The 17,382-nt window shown below is 43.4% G+C and overlaps 1 long non-coding RNA gene across 1 annotated transcript in view; it reads right to left on the bottom strand.

Moving 5' to 3' along the window:
• LOC136104024 (uncharacterized) overlaps window positions 1-17,382 on the bottom strand; it is a 161,755-nt gene that overhangs the window by 76,104 nt on the left and 68,269 nt on the right. The window contains exons 14-15 of the long non-coding RNA XR_011739837.1: window positions 16,343-16,475; window positions 5,275-5,372 (exon numbers count right to left, since the gene is read on the bottom strand). This is a non-coding gene — a long non-coding RNA (uncharacterized lncRNA). The remainder of the gene's footprint in view (window positions 1-5,274; window positions 5,373-16,342; window positions 16,476-17,382) is intronic.

The following is a 17,382-nucleotide window of genomic DNA, read 5'->3' as shown; positions in this document are numbered from 1 at the left end:
CTGGAGAAGCATCTGACTGAGTGTGGAAGCAGCTCCCCAGGAAGGGATTCTGGCCTCTCCTGGATATCCCCCCAGCAGCTCCTGTTGTGCACAGATCAACTGAAGCTGGAATGAATTGATCAGCATCACAGATGGCGACTCCGCAGTCCCAGCATCAACCCCAGGCAGCTGCAGAATTGACCCAACTACCTAGATAAGATACTTTTAATTAGTCAATAAAAACTGTTCCTGCAGAGTCAGAAGTGTACAGCCACACAGACCAGACCAGATGTAGCTGAAGTAGGTGGGAGGCATTTCGTGCCTAGTTCAAGGTAATAAATAGCAAAGGAGCTATTTGCTGCCACCTCACAGGACCAGATTGTCTGTTTCAGCAGCAGACAGGAACAAATCGTCTCTGTAGACAAGGAAGCAGCTATGGAGCTGCACATCAGCCATGAAATAAAGCTCTACCATAATATTAGAGAAGGTAGGGCAGCAAGATACCCATAGAAACAGCTGTTCCCTGCACAGAGTTGTCTCCCACACTCTAGTGCTCAGAACGATCTTCTCCAGGAGACACAGAACATCTCTGACAGGTCCAGTTTTAACCACTTACCCTTTTTTCTTGCTGAAAGGCAAGAGGTGTTTTATCTTCTAGTGTAAGATTTACCCAAAGGAAAACTTTTACAGCATAGCAGGCATCACGAGTCTGTAGCTGCATATTTTAAACCTGGTTCTTAAGCATTCAAGTCATTATAAATCCCCTGACTCGGGCAGGGCTGTGCAGAGTTATGCCAGCTATGAATCCAGCTTTTCTCTCTGAGTATTTCCTAAGCACTAAATTCCTTCTAAAAGTCAGTCAACCAGGTGATGTTTGCCAACATAAATCAATTAAGACACTGAAGGCTGTATGCAGGCATGGGGATAAGAGGGGAACAATGGGGAAGAGGAAGGAATACTCCCCTTTTTAACTTTCTAGGTAGTATTTTTCCTCTAGTGTGTCCTGTCTCCAGCCCACTTTGACCTATGTGCCCAGAGCTGCCCATTCCACAACACGCACTGTCATCAAAGGTTCATCAGGATTTACAGCATACATCCTTAAGGTCATGTTAATTGTATATTGCTTCGTGAAATGGGAGCTCTGCATCCTGGGGTACTTATGTGATGAACAGCCTGCCGTAGCTTTGGCTAGAAATACAATTGTGAACCATTCCTCTATAGTCTTTCTAATGAAGTGACTGGCTTGTTTCTACTTTCCATCTTCAGATTTTGAAAATAACAATAATAATAATAATAATAATAATAATAATAATAATAATAATAATAATAATTAAAAGAACAGTGTATTCTTATAAATCAGTGATGTCCTCCTGACTCTCCTGTCAAGTGATCACTGAATAGCATTTTCTTGCTTCTTTGGGCTAAACCTCAAAATAAAAACTTGTTTTTGTTTCACTGTTAATCCCAGGATCAAGGTGGCACCGTCAGAGCCAAAATGTTTCTCTTTTGATAAATTAATTCTGCTTAAAACCACACTCAGAATCATTACTATTTTTCCAGGCATCATTGAGGTTCACGACAGTTTTCACCATGGAATACTCTTAACTGGAAACATTATCCAAGATCTGTGCTAAATTTATCAGCATCTGCAGTTGCCTGTAGCCCAAGCCTGGGCTGATCCACACTTGCCAGTGAAGACCAAGGGGCAGGTTTTAGGCCCGAGCTCAGGCTTAACATTGAAGTATTATTTCTGACATGGTCTAAAGGATTCAATACAGCTTTTTCAGCAATACAAATACCTGACAAGCAACAAAACCTCATGTGGTGGTCAGAGAAGCCAGAAAGCACAGTGGGCAGGATGAGCCAAGAGCACAGACTGGTGACCAAGTCCATGGGGCTGAGGCAGGTCCAAGGTCCAGGTAGGAAACCACAGCCAGGATCAGAGCAGTGTGTGCCCCTCCACAAGCTCTGTCCTATCTGTCTACTGATTTCACGTGAAAAATTAAAAAATCCAAGGGTTATGATAGGATTGTTCTCATTATCAACCCCAAAAATGGAACACAGGTGTACAGCAGCTCACAGCAGCTGAGGTCCATCTGAATTAGATGGTAAAACCTAAGGACAGCTCAGCTTAACTAAACGGGTGTTGCGAGGCAGTCATCACAAAACAAACTGATCCAAACCCCATGGTTTAGCTACATGGAAGAAGAAAAAGGGAAAAGCAAATCATAAAACTGAGCTTCAGTCAATCCAAAGGGCTTTAAACCGGGAATAAATATTTGCTATGTAACACATGAATCTGGCTTGTAGCTCTGCTATTGGCAACGTAAGAATACGTGAGATTTTTCTGTTATTCTTTGCTTTTCATTTTATTTATCCATCATAATTTGGCCGCTGAGACCATAAATCTCCCGCCTGATAATAATATTTCTCAGTAGATACTCTTCTGAGATCATATTTAGTGAGATATCATACATAAACACTATGAAGAAAAAAAACCAACACAAACAACAGGAATAATTCTATTGTTTAGGGAAAAATAGCACTGCACCAATAAAAGCATTTAGTTAGAAGCTACAGATTTCCACGTTGAGTTTGCAACCCTAAACCTGCACCTGTAGCTTAGTGACTGAAAATTCAGAGCCTTGAAACAAATGCCAAGTTGAATTTCCCTGGATTCCTCTCCCCTGCACCTTAGGAATAACAACATGAGGAAGACGAGGAAAGGTGAAGGAAGAATTATACAGGTAGTTTGATTTTAGAGATATTTGTATCACAAATAAAGACTTGTACCTTCTTCTCAGTTATACTGGTGCTGAGAAACCTGAGGCGTGCAGAGGATTGCTGGATAAAGGAAAAACCAATAAAATCTCAGAGGTTTCAGACTCATCTCGCAAAGAACTTACTTACTCAACCAAGAAAAACCAGAAGAATAAACGCCCCATCCTCAGCTCCTGATATAGATTCAGCTCACAGCAAGCTGCAGTGAAGCCCTTCGCTCCTCGGCAGCGCCGGCCGTGCCAAGTGCTTTGTGACAGCTGGCTCTTAAAGCTCCACTTGCAGGAATCTTGTGAATGTGTGAATAGATCACTCTCGGTTTTATAAAATGGCATCGCTAACCCTGATAGCGACAGAGAAAGGCTTCCCAATGTGACCCAAGTGAATCCTAAAGTGTTCAGAATCTAATGACAAATAAAAGAGCCCGCTAGCTTTATTACATTTCATCCTTCTCCAACATTTGGGCTCAGCAATATCATAACCATAAAAATAGCACTTACAGACCTCATGTAAAAGGAAGGTCGATTATTTTGTGACAATGTAAGGACCCTTCTAGACTCAGCTCTGCATATCCTTGACCATGTCCCTTACACGTGCTCCTTGGTGGGTACCTGAGCCAGTTCCATCACTGAGTTGGGTGCAGGGACAGCAGAGTAGTGCCTGAAATCATAAATCCTTTGCCCCAACACACCTCCCTGATGGGTACGATGGTCTCCAGACTGTCTCCAGCCTGTCTCCAGCCTCTCACACTATCAGGAACAGTATTCATTGCCCATGCAGCTTGGCAAACACATCTGGTTTCCCTTGAGCTCTTCATAAAGAGATAGTTTTTAGTCTGCTGAGCGTAACTTGGCACTAAGGTATCAGCCTTCACATTTAAAATGCCAGCTCCTTCTCCCCACTGCTCATAAATTCATGTTCACCAGTAATTCTGCTGGCCAGGAACTGGTTTTTATCGCACCCTTCACATGTGCAACGAAGCTCAGAGTGTGGTGAGCACCTCCAAGTGTTTTTATAAAACATACGATTAATACCAAGTAGAGAGACTCTGCTCGTCAGAAACAGCATTACCTCTGTGTAACAATTTGTGCATCTTTTTTACCTCTGCATCCCCCAGATATGCCTGGGAACCTGAAATTTCCACATCAACATGTTGGGAGAGACTATTCCCAGAAGGTTTGCTGCTCAGGATTGTACTCACCGAAGGTTTGAGCACTTCATACACAGAGGTGCACGAGAAGTTGACTCTGCTCCTCCAAACTCACAACTCACATATTACTGGTGGTAAACTCATAATAACACTGCTTGAAATTCTGGGAGCATCTCCACCCGGAATTATAGTTGCTGATCTCAAAGGAGTTCTGAGAGCCATAATTATTGCCATTGTCTGTGGGTGTCTGGTCTCGGGCAGCAGGAGCTCTGCAGTCTCTGCAGCACCATTTCTTTGTCAACAGCACCATCTACCTCTAATAATCGAACGCCGGAGCAGACCGGGTTCGCTAGTGCTCCCTTGCTCTGCTTGTTTCTCTCTGTAAACCTATTAACAGCTACCACAAGGTCTCTGGATGTAAACCAAGGTTTGGAAACCTTGAGCCTAAGTTTTCCATTTCTATAGCTCATAAAGCATCCCGAAACAGCCAGCACAGCGTAATTACCCAAGTCATTACAGGGCAATCGGCAGAACTAAACGGGCACTGCACGAAACACAGCTTTGTCCCAGGACGTGCCTGGGTGGAAAGCGAGGACAAGCACTGTATAGAAAAGCTAAGAGTCAATTACCTTTTTCTGTGTCAGAAGACAAAAATACATAACTTGTTCATTTGTTGGAATTTTACAGAATATACCCAATCCCAACAAGCAGCAAGGAACCTTCTCCCTGGCTAAACTACCCGACTGGTCTTTAGGATGGAGATGCTCCAAAAAACCAGCAGTGACACTGCAGCGCCATAACCAGAGTCATAAAAAAAACGCAGCAGTATCTCTGTGCTTCCAAAGCACTTTGAAGGGTTGGAAGAAGAAAAGTTCTGGTTTTTTGCCCTATTACCATCTTTTCTGAACGGTGGAGATTCAGGAGGAAGCCGCAGATCCTTCAGTTTCCTCCATGATCGATAGGAGAATGTGAGAAATGTGAACAGACATTCCCGGTGCTCTACAGAAAACCACATCCTGAATCAATGGCAAGAGCCCTCGGCATCAGCAGACCTTGGCCCATTGAAACAGAAAGACAACAAAGCCTGAACAAAAGTACGTATGAGTACATTTAGCAGAGACCTGAACCCTTGTCCAAAGCCCAATGCAATGCCTGTAAATAAATAAACACATAAAAATGGAACTCATGTCCATCTCATTAACAGTCATTATTGATACTACTTGACCACCAAGATTGCAGTGGCAGTTCAGTAACCTGATTCATGAAATATGACAGAAAATACAGACCTATCCCTTGTTTTCTGTTTCAGTTTTAGAGGTTACCACGCTTTCTAGCCTTCAGTAAGAGCAAATTGAAAATGGACATACCAAAATCTCTTCACGTTGCCGCTCACGTTCACAGGCAGTACGAGTTCAGAGCTCAGCCAGGACTCAGGATCTACGGCAGCCCTTCTGAGAGTCCAGTCCTAGAACCAGAAAGAAGTCGTTTCACCTCAGAAATCAAATTAGACTAAAAATTATCGCAGTCAACCTCTCTCAACATATTCAAAAGAGACAATAAGTAACTAAAAGCTTGGGTCGAAAACTGCCTGCGCTCCCCTTTGTGATGCTGCAGGGCCAGGTTCCCACAAACCAGGGCTCCATCAGTCCTGACCATTCCTTCGAGCACCCAGGAGGGGCTTTTGTTCCTTCTTTTCTCACACCTGACTTCGCACCTGCTCCTCAGGCTCTTCTGGAAAGCACAGGGATTTAAGCGCCTACATAAGTCTCCTTAAAAAACAATATTACTTCAAACCGTAAAATCTGTTAAGCGTCGATGGTCATTTTTGAAAAGCAGACTTTGTAATATAGATGAGCATAAACACGATTGTAAGACGAAGCGCAATCACTGAAAGTCTCGAAAATATTGCACCTTGCTGTGCAAGCAGGAACGCTCAGCACCTCGCAGGACTGTACCGCGTTTGTTCAAAACCATCCCTTGTTCCTAGGGCTGTCTATCAGTACCTGCACATCAAACATCACCCGTGTATTTTGGAAAGCTGAGATTATTTTTTTTTCTTGGTGAGAGGAAGAATTTAATATGCAATTTTTTGGTTTCCTCAAAGAATGTGGTCCAGCCCCTTTTCTTCATCATGATTATTGCATATCATTGGGAAATCTGATTAAATATTATATATTTCAGTCCATTCAGCACTCTGAATGCTTTAACTACTTAAAATGAGCAAGAAGGGCTTGGCTGTATGAGGGAGCTGAGGAGACCCCCACTTACGTTCTTTCACCTCCAACTCCCACCACAACATAACCAACACACCTTACTCACATCAGTGCTCTCCCTCCCCCATTGCTACGGCCTTGAATTTCAGGTCATTTCCTCATTGCCAGCCCCACGCAAATGGCAGCCCCGATGTTTTGTTATGGGAGGATTTGTTTAGGGGAAACCTGCAGGGGGGGGACATTCTGCACCTACTTGCTGTGTCCTCCCACACAGAGGTCGAGGTTATTTCCCCAGTTTCTTGTCCCTGCAGTGGTGAAACAACATGTAATCCTACTGCAGGTACCCACATTCTCTGGGATCGTAACCAAGACAGAAACATTTTGGTTGGAAAAGACACTTAAGATCATAGAGTCCACCCATACCCCACCCCTGGCACTGCCCCATGTCCTGAGAACCTCATGTCCGTCTGTCCAACCCTCCAGGGATGGTGACTCCAGCACTGCCCTGGGCAGCCTGTTCCAATGCCCCACAGCCCTTTGGGGAAGAAATTGTTCCCCACATCCAACCCCAACCTCCCCTGGTGCAACTTGAGGCTGTTTCCCCTCATCTACTTCCCATTGCAGAATTCAGACCTGGGAGCATCATTTCCCCATAGAAGTCCCCTCACACAAAAAAGAAAAAAAATCCCTGAACGTAAAGGTAAATGTATTCATTATTTAAGGTCCTCATGCACTATAGTGAGAGAACGAGCTGCCAAAATATACTGAAGAAAATTTACCGTGGCAGGCAAAGCATCTGTAGTAACGAACAGCATATAACATCTCCAACAAAACACAAGGGGAAGAAGAAGAAAGCGAACAAGCAAAAACTGGGGAAGAGGCTGTGCTGGTTCGGGAGCGACTTGTTGCAATTCCCCGCTGCCCAGAGCGGTGTTTGGAGCGGCAATCGCTGAGCCGACGGCAGGCGGGATGTGGTGGGGAACCGGGCTGCTGGCAGTCCCACCGGAGCTGGGAAACGCGGCTCTGCCTTCCCTGCAAAAAGGGTTTATTAAAGCTGCCGGCCTGCTTTACAATGACAGCAGGTGTTACAATCAGCAGCCTTCGTTTCTTAGCAAAATGCCAAAGCCTGGTGCAGTCGTACAAAGTTAAATATGAGAAATTAAAAGAAATAACGAAACGGGATGAAAACGGCCAACATATACATCTGATTTGCTGCTGTCATTATGGAACTGGGAGACATACAGCAGTCATTTTAATGTAATAGATACAAATAGTACGGATATTTCCATTTCCAACACCCCGAGCTGGACAGGCAAAACAAACTGCTATTTATCTCATCCTTGTAAGGTATTTTAGCCCAACGTCCGTAAGTAGTTAGGAAAATTATGATGATTGTAGACTGATTCTAACAAAGTCCCAGAAAGTCTTTTCACTGATCGGTGGAGACAAACTGCAGAGATTTTTTGCTGGAGGTCTGTGATCTGGAATATTGTCAGTCACGTTGTTCTCACCTATACAGACTGCTTGCACTGTTAATCCTGGGTTGTTTTAGCACTGATAAATAATGATTAAATAGGAAGTTATGTGGAGTCCTGAGAGTGGATAAAGCCACCTGTGGTTTGACCAGAGCAAAGTTTTAAAGCACCTTTTATTCTGTCAAAGAAACATCACCGCCAAAAGCAGGAGGAGAACCTCAGCCAACAGCACCGTGCTCCTGAGTCCTCAGAAATCAGCGTTCTGCCTTTGTCCGAACACATTTACCTGGCTCCAAGGGAAGTTTCCTACCACGCACACAAACTTCTTCCGTCACAAAGTGGGTTTTAGTGCCACCGTGCCTCATCCGCAAGGGTTTAGCTACAAGATTTTCATGCCCTGTTTTCTAGTTAAAGAATTTTTAGCAGTAGTTGCAGTAAATGAGTGTTTTCCAGTTCAGAACAACCACTTTTACCTGTTTGAGGTGAAAAAGAGCTGCTGAGAGGTTACTTTGTGGCTTATTTCTTAAAACCCAGGAAGATGAGGTTTCTACTAGCAAAGGGAATCTCTTAAAAAATGAAAAATGGATTCAGTTATTATGAGCTCATTCAAAACTCTACCTGCAGCATAATTCACTCACCATCTACACCTGAGGGAGGTGGTTTAGTGCTAGAGTTAGGTTATGGTTGAACTCCAGCTTAACCTAAATGACTCTGTGATTTTATGTCTTGGAATGGCTGTGGCTGTCCCCAAAGAGCCGCTACAGTCAGGAGGTACTTACATGTCTTTGAAAAATCTGATTATGGAGCTAATTTTATAAAATCCACCCGAACAGCACGAAGGTGGAACTGATCCCTTTAGAAACAGTTCTTCCCAATCTTCTGAATAATCTTCTTTAATGACCACAGTATCTCTTCGATGCTTATCCAGCCGCAATGCTTATCTGGGAAACGTCTGTCTCCAGTTTTAATGGAAGGTGTAGATTTGGATATTAACTGAAAACCAAACATCTTCACGGATGAAGCGGATGAGATGTAAACCCAAACGCTGCAAGCTCTGCTTTTTCCCTTGCACTTTGAGCTAGGTGTCTCTCAAACAGCATCTTTCTTTCTTTCTTAAACACTGAGGTGTTTTCAACCTGTTTCAATCTGAGGTGAGGACCTGAGACGTGAGGGAAATGAGCCTGAGTTTGGGTGAATAAGGATATGAGGAACCCACTAGTAAAATCACATCAGGCACTGTTCTACGTTCAATAACTGGAGTGCAGAACCAACATTATTAACAACAGAAAAAAGAAGTCTCTTTGCCATGATTCTTTTCACTTTCTTCTCACATCAATTTTCACTATTTTGGATATACTTGCACATTGAAAAAAAAAAATCAAACAAGGAATAACACCAGATTTTTCCTTAGACATTTTAGGAGTAAGAGGAGTGTTGCTCTCACTTGTATACAGACCCTCCTATCCTTTAATATCCAGCAGTGTGAATAAGGGAGAATACACAAAACATGAAGTCTTTACTTCCAAGCATATTACATTGAAAAGGAATGTAATTTTCCTTAACTCCTTCCCTTCCTTAACTTAAAATGGTGCTAAAATTGCGTTTCGCAATTGGGTTCCGAATTTTATGCATCCATTGTTTTTTTTTTGAGAACGACACTCAAAAACACAGACTGTATTAGCACTAGATGCTCCACTCTCCAATGGAACCAGAAGCGTTGAAAACTAAAATAAAAATCCAACGTGAACACAGAGATAAATGGTTAAAAGCACTCACAGTTACACACACGGTCGTATTGACTTAAATTAGTTCTGATTTAACACTCTGGCTTTGCATAGTCTTGACTCAAAACCACTCAAGAAACATAGTTATGAATATCTGGGTTTAATTTGGGCTTGTACAGTGGCAAATTGCCTCAAGAAGCCACACGCACCTGCTCAAAAGCCCAAGATTCAAATAGAGCCTCCAGAGGTGACTCCCTGAACGGTGTCCAGCTCTCATTAGCGGTGCTCTCTGTGTTCCTCTCCCTGCAAAGCTCAGAATACCAATCAGCTTTAATGCTTGCAAAGAATTATTCAGCCTGTTTAATAAAATTGCCTTCAAGCTACACAGAGGCTGTGACAAAGTTTTCTAATTAAGCAGTTTCATTAAGCAGCAGAGCACACCTTTCTGAGTCCCCAAGCTGATCCTCCTCCCTCCCAACTCCAGAGCAGCATCCCGGTATTTACATTTCTCCCTGTTCAGGAGAATTTAGGAATCAATAAGCAAAAGTTATTCTAAGTCTCAAAAAACAGGCATTCTCTTCGGGATTCTCTGGCCAAATTGCTTATTGATTTTTCTCAGCGCGTACCGCTGATTTTCATAGGTCTCAGAGCATTTGGGTTTTTGCTAGCGTCTCGTCATGTAATCATAAAAATTTGCTTCTGATAATACGGATATAACCCACATTTATAATGTGTTTATATCAATATAAACTTAGACTGTCTCAGAACACCAAGGTTATAAGGTCTGTGTATCTGGCAAGTAAATATTGCTCGACACACGTCAATCACTTCAGGAGAAGAGCCCAGAAGTTTAGACAACCCACCTGAGATGGACCAAAATTCCTGTGCTCCCAGGGACACCCAGATACGGCTCCTGGACAATTCCTGCTCCAACCTGAGCAAACCCTCCGGATCACAACATCACCCTCAGCCTCCCTTGGCCTGGCCCCAACACATGGGTAAACCTGTTGGTGAGAATTCTCACTCAAATTGACAAACTGCCATTCAAAAGATGGGTTCTGCGTGTCTCCCACCCAGGCCTTCCACAAGCCCAAGGAAAGCCCTTGGAAAGGCTGTCGTCACGCAACTCTATGTGAAATAATTTAGGGAAAATGAGAGGAGCCATCTAAAAACCTTCCAGGAGAGAGTCTTCTCTGTATTTTTAAAATAAACGGGAATGGCACAGAGGCCAATGGCAAATTCCTCCGTAGGCAAGGAGAATTTGAAAGCTGCAAGTATATACGATAGGTTGAAAGAAATCACATCCTCTTATATCTGCTGCTGCTCAGCCCAAGTAAGGAGAACAGGATCCATGTTATCAGTGTTGCATCTTTCCATCACATCCTTCCAGTTGTGCAAAACATCTCTTTTAATTTTCCTTCCTTCTTCCATGAGGAAAACCTATGAAGTTTTTGCCAGCAAGGAAAGTTCATGTTGAAGAAGATTTTTTCACCTCCCTGAAGTGAAAGAAGCAGCAATTCTTTTCCATAATGGCATCTTTAGAGTGGCCCTCCAGCAAGTGTGGCCGCTCTCTGTGGATTGCTTTATCTAGAGAGACCCTGTCACATCGAGAGCTAATGGATCAGCCACAAACAAGCTGCGTCGACCCATACAGGCACATAAATAATAGAGAATACGAGATGTTTGTGTGAGCCCAGAGATTTCTGGAGGGCACTTTAATATTTTGTTTACATCTAAAAGCAAATACAGTTCCTTAAACAGCTGCCTCGTGATCCCCAGCTGGTCATAAATATAAAAACAAAGTGACATTTGCTTCGAAACAGCTAGTAAATTATGTATCTGGAACAAAAAATCTAGTAATTCTGCTTAGATTTGTACTGCAGTGAAAACTTTGGCTGGTGTACAGAACCGTATTGCACATGGGGGGAAACACACGTGTTTCCCCACCAACCACCACACTGGAGCTCCAGAAGCCTTGAATTACTACTACTTCTGGTTTGGAGGGTTTAGTTGTGTATATATACATTTTTTAATTGTTATTATTATTAAGTGGTAGTCACAGATCTGAAGGGAGCACAGTTTACAGGCGTGCTTTTCATTCCTTGCTCCTATATGTATGAGTTTAGGAACGACTTATACACACCCGAACATTTTTTTCTTGTTTGTTTGGGGTTTTTTTGCAGCTACAGCAATTGTTATTAAACCAAAGAAGATAGAAGCCTTGCCTGACCTTACCCTGCTGATATTAAAACAAACTCATTTTGAGTGGGCTGACTTGTCAAGCTATCTAGATGGTTCCCAAGCCTCCTCATTATTTATCACTTCATCAGCCCTCTGTCATCTCTCCGCTTTATCTGCAATGAGTTTGCACTGCTTCTAGATAACAATATTGAATAGGTTCTGCCTACTGCTGATCCGTGCAGACCTTAGTTACGGGGAAAAAGAAAATACAAAAAAATCTGATGGTTATTCTACAGTAACTACATCAGTTTTTAATTCAAACAATGTGAACTTCCCTGATAGGGTATCACTAATTCTTTTATGGAATATAATGCAAACTAGGTTAAATAGCTTATAAAAGACTACTCGGGTACGTGGATCAAGATCACCACTTTCTTTACCACCCAAATTTGTAATCTCATCAAGATTATACAAGTCTTGCTTGGCAAGAGCCTATTTCTGTAAAGCCCGCTCTGTGGAGTTCATTCTATTCCCGTCTTCTCATTCCGTATTAATTGAATACTGTATTAGACCCACAGTTGATGTCACGCTAACCAAGCTGGAAATATTCAGATGACATGTGAACTTTGATGTGGAGGGTTGTTCTTTTTAAATATTTAATCGTGTTGCCATTTCTGAATCACTATTAGAGATTTTTTATCATCTTCAGGTCTGTAACACTGAAAATGCTTCTCCTTCCAAAGCTACATAAGAAAACCTTCTGCCAGATGTGGTTGGTCCTCAGTATTTTTAGATTCTGGATCATATTGCCAGCTAATTTCCTTTTTGTCCCTTTTTGCATTGCTTTTTCCTTCACATCTCCACTGAATTAGAAGTAACTTTAAGCTATGTCGTCTATGTTTTCTTTCCCTCCTCACTCCAGCTGCTGAATTATGACATTTTGATGGGAAGGTCTCTGAAGCTCCTAATTCCATTGACATTTTACTCTTGCAAATTTTCCTTTGAACAGGTTTTTAACTTCTTTCACTGTAGGAAATGCACCTTTTTTAAGAATTAAGAACATATGGGCTGCCTCCTATCTACATCGACTATAATCTAGCCACAGTCAGTGACCCTTATGCAGTAATCAACAGCCTCCATTTCACAGGTTAATTTACCTTCATTCCTCATAAAAAGGTCCAAAATTGAGTTGTGTTGCAGAAGGTACAACAGCTCAAGATGAGTGAGTCCAACCATAAACTGGATCCAGCACTAAACCACATCCCTAAGAGCCTCATCTATACAAAGCATCTCATCCCTAACCAAGCCAGGCCTACAGGGAGCAAAAAGAAAGGAAAAACTCGAAGTCATGAAATGAGCATCCTGAAGTTTATCCTGAAGTTCCCTGTTCCTTATCCCAGTGCAGATGTGATCTATAGATTTTAATATTCTCAGAGAAAACCAAAACCTTGAGATGGCACCTCATTAATTTGATATAAAATCCCAAACTGTTACTACAGTCACCACAGTCTACTGCCTCCTCCTGCCTCTGACAGCAAACTTCATCAGGAACCCTTGGCTGTTGTGGTCAGTCCAAAGAACAAGAAGACTTTTGAAGTATCACAGAATCCCAGAATGTCAGGGGTTGGAAGGGACCTGGAAAGCTCACCCAGGTCAATCCCCCCATGGAGCAGGAACACCCAGCTGAGGTTCCACAGGAAGGTGTCCAGGCGGGTTTGAATGTCTGCAGAGAAGGAGACTCCACAACCTCCCTGGGCAGCCTGGGCCAGGCTCTGCCACCCTCACCCCAAACAAGTTTCTTCTCATATTCAAGTGGAACCTCCTTTTTTCCAGTTTGTACCCATTGCCCCTTGTCCTATCACTGGTTGTCACCGAGAAGAGCCTGGCTCCATCGTCCTGACACTGCCCCTTTCCATATTGATCCCCAGGAATGAGTCCCCCCTCAGTCTCCTCTTCTCCAGCTCCAGAGCCCCAGCTCCCTCAGCCTTTCCTCACACGGGAGATGCTCCACTCCCTTCAGCATCTTGGTGGCTGCGCTGGACTCTCTCCAGCAGTTCCCTGTCCTTCTGGAGCTGAGGGGCCACAACTGGACACAAGATTCCAGGTGTGGTCTCCCCAGGGCAGAGCAGAGGGGCAGGAGAACCTCTCTGACCTACTGACCACCCCCTTCTAACCCACCCCAGGTATCATTGGCCTTCCTGGCCACAAGGACCCAGTGCTGGCTCATGGTCACCCTGCTGTCCCCAGGACCCCCAGCTCCCTTTCCCCTACACTGGTCTCCGACAGCTCATTCCCCAACTTACACTGGAACCTGGGGTTGTTCCTGCCCAGATTCAAGACTCTACACTTGCCCTTGTTCTATTTCATTAAATTTTTCCCCGCCCAGCTCTCCAGCCTGTCCAGGTCTCTGATGGCAGCACAGCTTCCAGTGTCAGCCACTCCTCCCAGCTTGGTGTCATCAGCAAACTTGCTGACAGTCACTCTGTTCCCTCATCCAAGTCGTTGATGAATATACTGAATAATACCGGCCCCAGTACTGACCCCTGAAGCACTGCACTAGACACAGGCCTCCAACTGGACTCCGTCCCATTGAGCACGACTCTCAAAGTATAAGGAAGGTTCAATTTTTACCAAATATATCTGAAAGCATCTGAATGTTCTGATTTTCCTAGAAGATGCTACACTCCGCAGTGCTTTCGGCACTATATGTTAAATCCTAAAAAGTGATTAATTTGGTGATGCTCTGAAATGGCCTTGGTCCCAGCTGTGTCACCGACTCCAGCGTCACATGAGGACGGGGGTGTCTTCTTCTGGAAACTCTGGTGTCAGCACAGAGCACGTCCTCCCAGAGCTTGCTGAGTGTTTGCAAAACCAACCTCCCTTCCTGCAGCCACTCAGCTCCCCGGCACCTGGTTTATTTTATTATAAAACCCGTTGTCTAACACATAAGAGGAGTTCACAAGGATCTCTCCACCTTCCTCACGACTCTGTAAGAACACCTGCGGCAGAGGGCAAGCCCACCTTCCGCTAAGTTGGCTAAATTAGGCTGATATCTTGAAAACGGTTGTAAGCTTTTCTCCTTTTCTTCTTTATCTGTCGCTGCAGAGACAGCCTGTGAGAATAGATTTCATTTCTGAAGCTGGCCAGCAGTACGTTTTGTCCTGAACTATATTTATTTTTGTGTTTCCAAAAAGTTTCCAGTCAGAGTATCAAGTTTAGTTCTTATCAGATAATTACACAGCACTTGCCTCCTGAGGCAATTTTAAATCAATCTCGGGAAAGGCAGTAACTATACACTGTAGATAATTATAGTCCATTAAAGTACCTTAAGATTAGATTCAGAGATCACTAATCACACAAGGTCATAAATGTACTGCACCTTTCCGCGGTGGTGTCTGAATTTTGATATGTAGCCCTTTTGCAGGAAAAAAGTATTTTCTAGGGTTTTTTATTGAGCAAAATATCAGAGGCAAATAGCAAAGTAATTAAAAACGTGCTAAATTATTGCCCCAAAAGCAATTTCAGTTCTATCCAGTCAGTCACAGAGAGGAAATCAGACCATAAAGCAACACTGTCATTTTAAAGATACTCTTGACAAAACATGTCATATTTTAAATTTAAAATACTGTCTAACCAAACGCCTTCCTTACTTCAGGAAAATGGCTCCTTTAATTGCTCTGAGAGATGTGTCAAGTGTGCTTGACAAGTATTTGATTAAACGAAGAAGCTTCTTTGCTATTCGCACCAATCAGAAATTCTCCATCTAAGTGTTTTCCCTACAGCAAAACATCATTTTTGCTCAAAACATACAAAATCCATTAAGACAATCAAAGCAAATCTGCAGCCAGACTGTCCCGAGCCGAAACACTCCGTTCTTTGATTCCATAGCGAATTGTACCTGGGACGCGCCGTCACCATTTAATGTATTTTGCCGCGGCTGTTGGCAGTCGCGACAGCAGCCGTGCAGGTTGATGCTCCTCTGACACGGTCACAACGACAACAACAAAGTCCCCAAGCACTGCAAGGCCAACAGTCTTAGTCAGGAGGCCCCAGCCCTCTGACCTGTTCAAATAACAACCACAGCCAGCTTTAAAGGACAGACTTGGACAGATTTACTGAGCCCAAAAAGAGTCAGGTTTGGTCTAGTGACTTTAAAGTTAAGCCACCTGTGTCTGAGAAAAAAGCTTCAACTAAGGTCACCATGCTCATCGCCAGGTCTTTATCCTCTTTTGTATCATGACAAGATGGTTTATGTAAGACGTTTCTTCCTTATCACAATATCATCTGAGATGTTCTCATTCCATTCTTATCTAGATCCTTTTGCAGTTGGTACAACCTCACCTGGCTCCCAACCTGCTCAGGTTGCACACAAAGCATTATTCATCCCCCTTCAGCTCAGGTAAACTTCAGTTTTCCTGTCACATTTGCTGGTAGGGCCAACTTTCATCAACGCTCGTTCTGAGAAACACACTACCTGTGTGATCTACTCAAGGTGAACCTGCTCTAGTAGATGGGTTGGACTGGATGATCTCCAGAGGTCCCTTCAACCCCAACCAGTCAGGGGTTATTTGATTCTCTGATACGGAGCAACAGCTACAGTACCACGGGAAGAATGTCCACATGTGATTCCTGCAGAAGGACGTGGTCCCTCTATACTGAGCACCTTCTGCTGACAACCAGCAGCTGAATCAAGCTATCTGACCTCCCAGGTCACTTCTGAAGGCCACCACCACGCTTGTGAGCCTTCTGATTCACAGCTTCAGCTGCCCAAAATTCAAAGACAAGGCTGTAAAAGACAACGGAAAGTAAAGATTTATGGTACAATCCAAACCACCTTCTGACCTGATGCAGCTGTAAGCCAGTGTTGCTGATCCTGCAGCTACGTGGTGAGTGGCTCCTCAGATCCTCACACACTCAAAACGCAGCTCAGATGAGATACCGGACAACTGGAGGGAGGCGTGGATTAGTATCAGACCTAGTCAAAACCAAATATTTCACTAAATTCCAGCTGATCTTTTAAAGCTCTATTTTTCCTACAAATACTTTAAACTTTCTGTTCCAATACAAGATTCAAGGAAACATTTAAAAAGCAGAATTTGCCTTAGGACAAGCAATCTGGTTTTGCATTGGCCCCATTCACTAGCATGATAGAAAAAATAAATGTTTCCATATGACATGAAATACATCATCTAGTGCCACCCAGATAAAGTCACCCTTCACTGGGGACTTTCCATACCTACATGATTGCAGTTTCTCCAGTTTTCAATAGGCTGTTATTACTATTTGTGGCTCCATGAAGTAGTTTTACATTAAGTACTAGTTCTCGAGGAGAAATCACATATTTTTTCCAAAGCCCCAGTTCTCTAGATCAGTTATATCCAAGGTTATCTCTTCCGTGTATATGGTGTCAAGACAACAACATAGGGCTTCCATGGGTTCTTCTGGTGTTTCAGAAAACCACCCACATCCAGACTAGAAAAAGGTATAATTATAAACACAATAAACCTCTAAATATATTGATCTGCTCTATCCAGCGCCCCACATTCATTAAGACAAAGTTGAATCACAGTATTCCACTCCCTCATAATGCAAGAAAACTTCCGTGCTCCCGCAGAACAAAACTGTCCTCAGAGCCATAGGGCAGCTTCTCCTATCTGTCCTGCGCATCCATATCCGAGTCTCTCGGAGTTCTCTCGTAGCCCATCACAAGGGGATTAACCTCACCCAGTGCCAGGTAATTAATTAATCTGAGCCAGTTGCCCACATTGCTACTACAAACACTAGGAACAGGCACTTTTAAAGAGCCATCACCTGATTTTCTTCGATGTCTCTGCCAAAGTGAGATTAATTGGTGGTACCGAAGCTTCCTAACCTCGGTCAGA

The sequence above is a fragment of the Patagioenas fasciata genome, chromosome 6 (assembly GCF_037038585.1).
Source record: "Patagioenas fasciata isolate bPatFas1 chromosome 6, bPatFas1.hap1, whole genome shotgun sequence".
Classification (NCBI taxonomy): Eukaryota; Metazoa; Chordata; class Aves; order Columbiformes; family Columbidae; genus Patagioenas; species Patagioenas fasciata.
Note: the sequence above shows the minus strand (reverse complement) of the source record. Positions and strands in the feature narration are given on the sequence as shown.